This window comes from Benincasa hispida, chromosome 8 (genome assembly GCF_027475165.1).
Source record: "Benincasa hispida cultivar pf3 chromosome 8, pf3_genome.v1.1, whole genome shotgun sequence".
NCBI lineage: Eukaryota > Viridiplantae > Streptophyta > Magnoliopsida > Cucurbitales > Cucurbitaceae > Benincasa > Benincasa hispida.
Window position 1 is genome coordinate 55,224,034 of NC_143485.1, and position 12,663 is coordinate 55,236,696.

A 12,663-nucleotide genomic window follows, 5' to 3' on the forward strand; every position below is an offset into this window, starting at 1 on the left:
GAAGCCGTCATTTAAGGTTAATGGAAAACAAATTAAGGCATATTGCGGGGATGGTTTTCAGCCGGAAAAGACCTCCGTGGATCTGAAAAACCCGTAATAGAGAAAAAATGGAATGGCCCCTGCACTGGTAAGCAACATCATCTGGGGCGCAAGTCTTCTGGAGTATCCTTTGTTTGGTTCTTGAACTCTCATTTCTTCGACACATTAATCATTATTTATCTATCTGCATTTTACTTATTACTACTTCATTCCAAAAAAAAAAAAATGATCGTGCTGAATGATTGCAGTAAAAGAATTTTGTTTTTTTTATAATTATTTGAGCCTCTCACTGTTTTTAGTGCAACGATCAAGGCTCAGGATTGCGGAGGTGTTTTCACGAAGAAGAAACTCATCTTATTCCATCACCGCAATCCAAAAAAGATAGATTGCCGCAAAGAACGATGCATCAATACACAATGCGAGCGACAACAAAAATTTGGGGGTTGTATTCTTCCTTCACTCTATTTCAAATGTTATGCTATCACATCAAATTTTAATTCTAAAAGTTTTATCAATGCATCCTCTTTTAGTATCGCAATTATTTAATATTGATAAATTTAGTAAGTTTCCGCATGCTGTCTCTTTGCCAATTATGATTTCAATGATGAAAATTTTGTTTCTATTTCTTTCATATATACTAGAGTCAACTTAATCTTAAGATAGTCATCTCATGAAATATTTCTAGAAGTTAGGGGTTTGCTAGCTTTCTTTCAAACTCTCTTTATGAAGCTTTCTAAGAACATCGCATGACTTATTTCAATCTTTTGGCAATGAGGACATTGCCACATTTTAAATTTAGGGGTGAGGTATTTATTTTCAACCTTGCTATTTTGAAGAAAAAAAAAAGAAGGAAAATTTTGAGAATAACAACTCCACTGTCAATGCAATGGGGAAACCCATGTTGATAAGAGTTAAGTTGAGAAGGGCACTTACCCGTAGTTGGATGTTCGCATGACACACATGGGGGCAAGCCAAAACAAAAGTAAATCGCCAAGATCAACGCATAAATAAATGATCGCAACTCCGCTGCCAAGTAAGTATGAGTTTAGTCTGAGAAAGTGCAAATTGCTCGTAGTTGGATGTCCGCATGACACACGTGGGGGTAAGCCATAACAAAGGCAAGACACTTGGATCAGCACAACGTCAGAGAAAAAAATAATAATGTCAAGAAATATGCAAGGATAAAAATCAATTGACACCTCGGTGGAAAAGTTTGTTTTTGAAATATATCATGTGATGTTCCGGAATTTAGTAAATTCCTTTTGAAGGTTAAGTTTGCAATCCCTATGTCTTAGAAATATTTTAAGAAGAGACTTGAAGAAAACTTAAGGAAATTTTGGTGTATAGAAGTTGAAGGAATTATCCTTGAGAAATCTAGGAAAAGAACATTGTGATTGACTTGCTAAAGAAAATCTTTAGCTTATGCTTGAGGACAAGCATTGTTTAAATTTAGGGGTGTGATAACGGGCAGAAATGCACGTTATCATGGTGCTAAGTTCTTAAATAATGCTGGCTTGTGTTGATAAAATGTGTTAGTTTGCGTCCAAAAAGCATTGAGTTTATTATATTGCGATTGCATGCGTCCATCACATAGGAACAGCTGACTTTTGTGTTTCTATGTAGAATATGCGTTGACGCAAGGCAAAAATTGTGATCATAGGAAATTATTGGTCGAGTGCAGCATTACCGCAAGGCTTTACTGTGATTGTGTTCGAAAAGCTTTGCTCAAGAAGGATTGTCGCAACCTGGTCAGTGCAACTTGGTGGGCGCATCTGAGCGAGAGGCATAATTAATCGCGATGGGACAGAAAGCTGATGACGGTCGAATCCGAATTAAATTGACAACGATAACAAGTACATTCAGATTTTCGGTGACAAATATTCGACGCATCAGTCAGGGAATTAAAGTCACCCATCTGAGTAATCATAAGAGATAAGCTGCCTTCACCCCGAAGCTCTATAAATACCAAAGGCATCCTTCAGAAAAGGGGTTCACTAGTTCATCATCTTACGAGTTCACATTTATGTTGATAGTTAGCCTTGTTCTTGGATTTTCTTTCATTTTAAGGTGGATGCGAGAGGAGAGTGTCAGAAGCTTCACAGACAGAGAGAGGGCCGACGCCTACGGAACCACGAATATCTTTTGAACTGAATAAAGATTGATAGTGTAAAAGCCTCAGTCAACAAGGAATTGCTACTAGGCTCTCTACCTTTATCTTCCATTGCTATTTATTCTCAAAATTATTTATAAAAATGGAATTTTCTTCTCTATATTTGTTCACTCTCTGTTATTTACGGATGAGTAGCTAAATCTGTTGAATGGGTTGAGAAGCACTTAGCTAGCTTAACTGGGGATCTTCATTCTATGTGATTATCTTGTATTATGTATGCTTCATTCGTCCATTAGAGATACTCAGGAGGATAGTCTAAGGACAGGATCTAGGCTTGGGAAAGTCAGGTTAGAATCTAGGATCGGGAGAGTAAGATTAGAACGCATAATCAAGAGATAGGAGCTTAGGAATAAGCACTGTTTGCTATTAAGTCATCGCATGCATCCTAGAGATAGGATATGATTGTATGCGGTCACCTTGCCTTTATGCATCTTGCATCATCACATCGGACAAGAGTAGAGACATAGGAATAAGCTCTATGGACAAAAACACATGCGTCCTAGACTTAGGAGCATCGCATTTGCATTGGAAAATGACTTGTTGTGCATAGTTGTAGCATGATCGCATAGTTTGACGCATTCCGAAGTAACTCTATCTAAAGACCTTCTCAACCCGTTCATCCACATACTCAATGCATCTATCACGGAACATGACATTTCTCAAATCCACCGCATTTATTTATTTTTCATCACCGCAAACAACAACCTCAACAACTATTGATTTATCCGGATACCGCAAAGTTTTCTAAAAATTACCCACGCAACCTGTTTTCACAAGTCCCTGAGTTCGACCCTGGACTTACCAGGAAACTCAGTGGAGTTTACACTTAGATTCCGTTGAGGAAACTTGAGCGCTCAATGCATTTTTCACCATTGCATTTCATCCACATTTTCACATAATAAAATAATGCATCACTCGCCAGTAACATTTGATCTCTCTCTCATTCTTGGTTCTCTCTCTCCCTTTCGACTGATCGAAGTTGAAGACACTTGCGGCCAAACCATCTCGCCATCTAGTCACTTCATGTCAACATAAATTTTTTAAGAACATAATAAACCTAAAGGCAAAACCTAAATTAAACCATATAAATGGAATCAATTGAATGAAAACACTCCATATCAAAATGAAACAAAAAATACATACAACTTCCACATGACACAATTAAAATAATAGTATATTAGTTGCAAAATGATATACTTTACATAAAATATATCAGTTTACTGACATAAAAAAATAAAAATATATTGATTAATGTAACAAATATAAAGTATATTAGGTATATTGATAACTGGTAGAAATAAAAGTTATTAAAACTCAAATTATTAAAACAATGGGAGAAAGTGGGGGTGAAAAAGGCAATATTACGATTGTATGCGCTAAATTAAAAGAAAAATTGTGATCACTAATGCTTATCGCATAAAAGAAGTTAAATTGCGTTATTTTGTGCAGGAACAATGTGATAGCGCGTTCTGAGTTTGCGATCCAAGGGTACCTCAAAGATGATTACGTGATGACCTTACATAAAGGCGGTGGCCTACTGTAATAAAACGTGATGGGACGTAAAGTCGATAATGGTCAGATCAGAAATTCAGTTGACGGCCATTGAAGACCATACCGTTGTAAATGCATTGAACTTCCGGTGACTATCAGACGGTGCAATAGGGTATGGAAATTAATGTTACCCATCCACGCAATCATTAATGAGAAGAATTATTTTTTCTGGAAGTCTATAAATATCCAATGCTACCAAACCAAGAAGACTTCCAAGCGAAGCAAAGCGAGGCAAAGCTGAAGGAAGAGAATTCTTGAGAAGAAATTAATTTTCGGAGAGGTCGAGAGACTGTCGGAAAAAGCATGGAGGAGAGACACCAAACCCTTGCAAGAGCAAGAGTTTACAACTTAGAAAAGAACTGAAGTGACAAGAGTAGTGTAAACGCCAGAGGAGTTTACAACTTAGAAAAGAACTGAAGTGAGAAGACAGTGCTTACCTGGCTTGATACACACACCATTTATTGTTTTGTACTTAAACACTTTATTTCCATGAATGGAAACTTCATTTCAATTTATATTCAATCTCTTCACACCATACATGAATAGCTAAATTTGTGAATGGGTTGAGTAGTACTTAGCTAGCATGACTTAATCTATGCACTTTATGCGATCATCTTGTCTTATGTATGCTTCATTCATCATTTGGAGTACTTGAGAGACTAGTCTAAAGATAGAATCTAGGCTTGAAAGAGTCGGATTAGATCGCATAAGCAAGAGTAGAGACTTAGAAATAAGTTCTATCTGCTGCATTCCATACATATTGCATGCGTCCTAGACATAGGAAATGTGTCATTATGTATTGAGAAATGTAGGGCTTAATATTTGTATATAGCATGATTGCATGAGTTGTACAATATCTTAAGAAATGCTAGCAAAACCTCTTCTCAACCCCTTTATCGCATATTTGTTAATACACCACCCTTTCATTGTTGTGCATTTAATTCCATCTCATTAGAAAATCAAAGTTAAATCACCATCTACTTCTTATCACCATCGCAATAAGATCAGAGAGTCTGTCACATATCTATTTAGTAATCCTTGCGTTCAACCCTGGACGTACCAAGACCCTAAGAAGACTTATACTTGGGTTTTGTTAGGAAAACTTGCATGATCATCGCATCCACACATCCTTTCATCGCATGATAAATCAACACATCATATACCCATATTCATACACGAATAAATGAAAAATTGGACAATAAAAAATGGAAATTATTATTATTATTATTATTATTTTGTTGCTACTAGATTTGTAAATGCCCTTGTGTGTGTATATATATTCAATATCCATTAGAATTTCTTCACTAAAATAAGAGATCTTGTGGATTGTTATTATTCACTAGAAGAATTTTGGGCTTTAATATCGGTTTTAAACCAACATTAAAGGGCTTTAATATCGGTTGACAACTGACATTAAAGATAGTGTTATTAAAGCCTTTTAATGACAGTTGTCTTTAATGTCAGTTTTAAACCGACATTAAAGGGCTTTAATAACACTGTCTTTCATGTTTGTTGCAACTGAAGCCCAAGAATCAAATGAAGCCCTTTAAACCAAAATTGAAGCCCATAATTTGTCCGTTTTATCAATTATTGTCTGTTGTTTTAAATTCCATTGCCGAATCCATTTTTTCGGTCAAAAAGTATAACATGACACATCATCATCGAACACTGTGGCTAGGACATATTATTTATGTATGGATTGCAAATCTATTACATTTAATCCACAAATTCTGCTATAAAATTATAATTTAAAAGGTCATACAATAATTTAGCCCTTGAAAACACAAATTATAAGTAATACAAACATTATGATTTTACAAACATTATGAGTTTACTGTCCCTCTCTACTTGGTATTGTTGGATTTGATATCCTAAAACTCGTAGTTTGTAAATTAATAAACATATTCTGTTTTGTTTTTCGATAAAATTGTTATTGAAATTGTAATCTTGAATCTAATAAACTAAGGTCCTAAGGCTATTTCATGGTTCAGTCTTATGTAAACTCTTTACATAGGATGCCCCCACTTTCATGTTTCCACATGAACGGTTTAGGATCACATCATTTGTACTAACTACAAAGTTGGCCTCATTCATAGTGTCCCCAAAATAAGTCACCCAATCTTATTCATATACTATAGACTATTTTGGCTCTATATTTGAACTTGATCCACATTTATGCACTACATAAAGTTCAAACTACATTAAATAGCCTCAGAACCTTAGTTTATTGGATTCAAGATTACAATTTCAATAACAATTTTGTCGAAAAACAAAACAGAATATGTTTATTAATTTACAAACTACGAGTTTTAGGACATAAAATCCAACAAACTCCCACTTGGACTAAAACTCTTAGTGGAGTATCACAATGTTGAATTTAAGTGAGAAACATATGAGTACAATAAATATATGAGAGCATATACCCAAAAGTTCTCCCACTTGTCCTAGTTTACAAACTTCATAGACCTAGATTCTGTAGGTGACCTTCAAACACTTTAGCCGTGAGGACCTTTGTAAAAGAATCAGCAATGTTTTGCTAAGAAGATATTTGGGTTGCTACAACGTCTTCACGATGTACAATCTCCCGGATCAGATGATATTTGGGCTCAATATGCTTTCCGCGCATGTGGCTTCTTGGTTCTCTTGAATTTGCAACTGCACCACTATTATCACAATATAGGGTAATAGGCAGATGCATATTTGAAACGACTTCCAAATCTATCAAGAATTTCCTCAACCATACTACTTCCTTTGTTGCTTCACATGTAGCTACATATTCAGCTTCCATTGTGGAGTCCGTAATATAGTTTCGCTTCACACTTCTCCACACTATTGCTCCTTCATTCATAATGAACACTGATCTTGATGTAGATTTTCTTGCATCTTTATCGGTTTGAAAATCAGAGTCAGTGTATCCAGTAAGAATCAAATCCTTAGTACCATACATGAGCATGTTGTTCCTTGTTCTCCTAAGATACTTGAGGATATTCTTAACGGAAGTCCAATGGTCATATCCAGGATTGGACTGATACCTATTGACTATCCCTACCGCGTAGCATATGTCAGGTCTAGTACATAATATTGCATTCATCAGGCTCCCTACTGCGGAAGCATAGGGAATGCGTCTCATATCCTCAACCTCATGAGGTGTCTTAGGACATTGATCCTTTGAAAAATGAATTCCATATCTGTAAGGTAACAGACCTCTTTTGGAATTCTACATCTTATACCAAGACAACATTTTGCCTATATTAGTTACTTGAGATATGGCTAGTGTTCTGTTTTTGTGGTTCCGAATAATCTAAATCCCGAGAACACACTACGCATTTCCTAAATCTTTCATTTGGAACTGCGTTTCTAGCCATTTCTTGATTCACTTAGGTAACCTACTTCATTCCCAATGAGTAGAATATCGTCAACATATAAAACTAAGAATGCTATAGTAGAATTGACGATCTTCTTGTAAACACAAGGCTCGTCAACATTCTGTTCAAAGCCATAAGATTTGATCACAGTATCAAATCTTATATTCCAAGATCTAGAAGCTTGTTTCAACCCATAAATGGATTTTTGAAGCTTACAAAACTTTTGTTCTTGACTCTGTGCAATAAATCCCTCTGGTTGAGCCATCTAGATACTCTCTTCAAGATTGCCGTTTAGAAAGGCTATCTTGACATCCATCTGCCAAATTTCATAGTCATAAAAGGTGGAAATGGATAAGAGTATTCTAATCGACTTAAGCATGGAAACGGGAGAGAAAGTTTCTTCATGGTCCACTCCCTCTCTCTGGGTATAACCCTTTACCACAAGTCGAGCCTTAAAAGTTTGTACTTACCAGCTTGGTCTCGTTTTCTCTTGTAGATCCACTTACAACCAATTGGATTTACGACATTTGGTTGATCTACAAGTTTCCAGACAGAATTGAAGTACATAGACTCCATTTCTAGATCCATGACTTTGACCCACTGATCATAATCCACATCTTTCATCGCCTGTTTATAGGTCGATGGGTCCTCTATGCTGTCATCAGGTATGACGACTTGTGTTTCTGTTAAACCCAAGTAACGGTCAGGCTGATGAACAACCCTCCCACTATGTCGAGGCATTCTTAACTCTTGAGAAAGATGTGACTGACCAGATATACTATTTTTATCTACTACTTTAGTAGATGAACTAGCTCTATTTGTAGCATGTTTGGAAATTTCACTCAATACTAGTCTACTGTGAGGTTGATGACTTCTTATGTGATATTGCTCTAAGAAGTGGCATTTGTTGATACAAATACCTTATTCTCTCGAGGATCATAAAATAGACCACCTTTTGTTTCTTTTGGATAACCTACGAATAGGTATAGTTTTGAACGATGTTCCAATTTTTAGGATTTTGCACCAACACGTGTGCCGGGCATCCCCAAATCCTAAAGGGACATAAACTGCCTTTACGCCCTTTCCATAGCTCATAAGGTGTTTCTGAAACACTTTTAGAGGGAATGTTATTCAAAATACAGACAGCAGTCTCTAATGATGTCCCCAAAAGGAATCAAGAAACTCAGCAAAGCTCATCATTGAGCGAACCTTATCCAACAAGGTTCTGTTTCTTCTTTTAGATACACCGTTCTGCTAAGGCATATTAGGTACAGAGAGTTGTGACTTGATTCCGTGTTCTATCATATAGTCTTGGAATCTTAAGTCCATGTACTCCCTACCTCGATCTGATCGTAGTGTCTTAATTGTTTTACCTAACTGGTTCTCAACCTCAGTCTTATATTCTTTGAACTTTTCAAAAGAATCAGACTTGTGATGCATTATGTATATATGGCCATACCTTGAATAATCATCAATAAAACTAATGAAATATTCATACCCACCTCGAGCTTTGACATTCATCGGTCTACAGAGGTCCGAATGTACGAGCTCTAAGGGTATTGTGGCTCTGAGACATTTTCCAGTAAAAGATCTGTTAGTCATTTTTCCCTCAAGACAAGACTCACATGGAGGTAAAGAATTGTCTTCTAACTGATTTAGGAGTCCATTCTTAACTAATCTCTCAATCCTTTTGAGATTTATGTGGCCAAGTCTTAAGTGACATAGATAGGCATTAGAAGAAACTTTTTATCTTTTATTTTGAGTTTCGACTGTTTTAAACATCTCAGTATTTAAGAAAAAATTTTCTTTAGTTGGTTTTAACTTATATAAGTTGTTTTCAAGTGTAGCAGAACAAATTTGAATACCTTTTCTAAAAATGAATGCTTCATTGATTTCAAAAGATATTTTATACATTTGTTCCAATATACATGTGATAGATTTCAAATTCCGTCTCATTTTAGGAGCATACAAAACATCTTTAAGTATGATATATCTATCGTTGAAAAACAACTTCAAGTCTCCCGTTGCTTCGGCCGAGACAACCTCTCATGTTCTAACCTTGAGGGTGATCTCGCCTTCTTCAAGCTTTTTCCAGGAACTAGTTTATTGAAAAGAGAAGCAAATATGATTAGTGGCTCCTGAATCTAATATTGAGGTTGAGGTATCATCCTCCACTAAACATGTCTCAGCAACTAGTAAATTATATTTACCTTGTGCTTCTTTCGAGGCAGCGACCTGAGGACATTCCTCAGTTAAGACAAATCTCAGGTCATTTATTACTAGTGTTGAATTCAGATTTGTTTTCCATGTTGAGTAGTTGTCATCGTTAAGTTTTTCGGAAGCTAATAGTTGACCTAAAGAGGTAGTCATGCTGGAAAAAAAAACATATCCTTTTTAGTAAAAAAAACATTAATCTTTTAAATCCAATCATGTTTAGCAAAAAAAAAAAATAAAAAAAAAATAAAAATAATGTACCCTTCATTATTATATTTTGCAACGATATTTCAACGGTTTAGAATAACCTCCACCGAGTGGTGATCGACTATTTCTTCATTGAACCAATAATATCTTGACTAGATACTATCACTAGAATAACTCTTATTCCTATAGTAACTCAGTTATCGCTACTTTGGTCAAGAATTTACTAACACTTAGTAATTCTTGTAAGTGTGACCCTCCATTTTAAGACCTCAAAGATCGGAATCATTATGCTCCCAAAGTTAGAAAGACAAGAATGAAAACGGACCTAAGAGACCCCATCAATTTCTAGAGTTTGCGGAGTTCCGAATCCTATTATACAGCCCTCCGATCGGTAAGGTCGCTCTAGGGCAGACATGCAGGTGCATTATAGGAATCTCACCGTGCGACCTAATGGAAGAGACCGTAGGATGTGTTGACACACTTCCTTCTCCCACTTACTATGAACACCCCTATTCACCTTGGTATTAACTCATGCAAACACTCTTCGAATGGAGTCTGCTACTAGGGCAGCCCAAAGGCAAGCATGAATCTGACGGTGTGAACTCTTAGGGACGCTAGAGCTAAAAGTACATTACTTCTCTCCAGCTGAAGTGTTGTAGACAGTTAGGGTATAAAATACTTAACGATACATTTCGACTAACTAAACATATCCTAAGTCTAGGTGATTCATCCTAGTATAACTTTTATACTGGATTTTTAACCTACGATGTCTAAGTGATAAACAAATTTTATTACCTCACACCGTTCACGCATGCTCATAAAATCGGTTTAACCTAACTCAGACGCCGACTCGATCTCCAGGTAATAGGTGTTTCGTGAATCGTCTTCACTTTTTACGTTCCAAATGCCGTTTTATGTATAAAACTGACTATTTTGTTAGTTGATGACCTAGGTAACTTAATCTTAATCCTGAGCTAACTATGAACTTCTGTTCACTCAGAATTATCCTTAGATCTGCATAGGTGAGGGCAACTCATCATCGCTGGCCCAATAAGCCTCCCATTTTAGGGGTAAGATTAGGTGGATAGATGGGAACATAGGGTGCAAGACGGCATTCACTCCTACCCGTTATAGGGATAGTAGATAGGTTGTTCTCTTTAGTACTGAATCCAGGTCTTGAACAATGGGTTCCACCCTCTCCTTGGCCTGAGAGGGATTCGGTTTATAGGTTGGACCTTATACCAATTATTCATTAGAGGATCAGTGAAACTTCAGGAAAAGACGTAGTCTTGGGGGTAAAACGATTTTTCTGACCCAGCCGAGATTACGAACAACCTGTGAAGGATTAGCTTACTAATCATGGTTATATCAAATGGACACAAATATATCTATAGTGAGGGGAGTGCAACTACGGGACTATAGTGGAATGACCTGTTAGTTAACGAATGTTGATTAGCTCCGTTTAAAGAGTTTAGCCAACTAATCTTGGATCGTTGGAGCCTATGATCTATAGGTGCATTAGGTTCCCTTACTAGCTCATATGGAATAAACTTAGAACAGTATGATAAAATGATTCAAATTGTTCGAATTAGGTGAAGAGAGAGAAACTGACAAGTATATGTGATATAATGGTCGGTTTTCAGTTTAGAGATACAATTTTAATATTTAAATGTGATTTAAATATCAAGAATATGAATATGTTCATATTCGGAAGCTCGAAAATAATGAAAATTGTCAAAGATATAAAAAGTCAAAGAGTTGACTTTTGACTTTAAAAAGTCAAACTTTGACCGACCTTATTTTCAAATGTGATTTGAATTTCGAGAAAATGAATGCGGATTCATGCTCGAGAGGTCAAAATTAGTCAACACGGAAAAAGTCATAAAAGGTCAAAATGTTGACTTTTTGGTCAAAGTTTGACTTTGACAAAATGACTATTTTGCCCTTTGTAGTTAGTGGGATTGTTGGATAAATCCACTAACTAAATAGTGGGCTAGGTGTTAGCTTATAGTGGATACATTAAACTCACTTAGATAGTAGATTCTAGATGTTGGGTCTTTATGGATTTGGTTCATGCAATTGTTGCATGGTTTTTTTCTATAAATTGTACTTCGAATTTGGATTAAAAACTTTTGGCCATTTTTCCAAAATTATTTTCAAAATTGGGCTGGAAAAATAAAAAATCCAAACCAAAATTCATTCTTATTTTCCATCTCTTTTCTCTCTCTCGGTTTTCTTCATCCATTGGGTCCCACAACCCAGTTCTGAGTCCAGAGGATAGTAGATCAACTCTAGTGGTGGTTCGAAAGAGTTCGGGTCCAGATTCAACGAGGAAAAGCATTGATCGGGAGCTACAAAGGTTGTATCCCATCCCTTTTATTTACTGTTTTTCCTTCAAATTGCATGTTGAATTCATTTTGATTAAAAGCAATTAGAGTGTAATTAGATTCTTATTCCACTGCGTATGTCTCGTATTCCATCAGGTATGTATGGATCCCTTCATAATTCTTCTTGAACAGACCCCCCCCAACTTCAGCAGTGTCTGGTTATAGGCATCTTTGTCTGACCATTGTTTTTCAAAGGATCACAAATAAAAAAGATTTAAGACAAAGGATTGAAAGCGAAAATGTGATCAGAATTCATATTCAACTAACCAATCAATCGTTTAGTTCCTGCATCTATCACTTAGCTTCAGCGGCCCATTGTGTAGCTCAAACATTTAGTAAACAATCTCGTGCATAGGCTATCGTTTAGCTAACGCATCCATCGTTTACCCCTATCGTTTAGCATTTTGCCTATCATGTAGCACGTCTGCTTATCGTCTAGCGCAGCATGGCTATCGTCTAGCGCTCACGCCCATCACGTAGTGCCATCGTGTAGTCTATCGCTTAGTGCCCACGCATCTCTTTAACGCTCAACGCTGCCGTCTAATACTACCGTTTAGCGCTATCGTCCAGCTTCTACGCTTATCGTTTAGCGTTTACACTAATCATGCAATACTTTGCCTATCATATAGCCCGATCGTCTAGTGCGTCACTCCTCATCATTTAACGCCATGCGCATATCTACACGATTGTCTAGCACATCACTTAGCTCTGCGCATCTGCTATACGATCA